We start from the raw sequence: 474 nt of genomic DNA on the forward strand, positions 1-474 counted from the left end.
TAGACAGAAAGCCCTTGAAAGTCGAGGTGGGTAGTCCCTTCGTCATAACATCGGCGAACTGTTGATCGGTGGACACATGCAGAACGCGAACACGACCAAGTGCGACGTGCTCCCGAACGAAGTGAATGTCGAGCTCAATATGCTTCGTCTGTCGGTGATGAACAAGGTTGGCAGCGAGGTAGACCGAGGAGACGTTGTCACAGTAGACAAGCGTGGCCTTGGTGACCTCACATAGCAACTCCTGAAGGAGCTGTCGTAGCCAGGAGCACTCCGCGACGGCGTTGGCCACAACCCTGTACTCAGCCTCGGCACTCGATCGTGAGACCGTGGGTTGTCGTTTAGACGACCATGAAACCAGAGAGGGCCCGAGGGAGACGCAGTAGCCGGAAGTGGAGCGTCGGGTGTCGGTACACCCAGCCCAGTCGGCGTCGGAGTAAGCGACAAGGCTGGTGTCAGGTGATGCCGTCAAGGTGA

This window comes from Triticum aestivum, chromosome 4B, assembly GCF_018294505.1.
Source record: "Triticum aestivum cultivar Chinese Spring chromosome 4B, IWGSC CS RefSeq v2.1, whole genome shotgun sequence".
NCBI lineage: Eukaryota > Viridiplantae > Streptophyta > Magnoliopsida > Poales > Poaceae > Triticum > Triticum aestivum.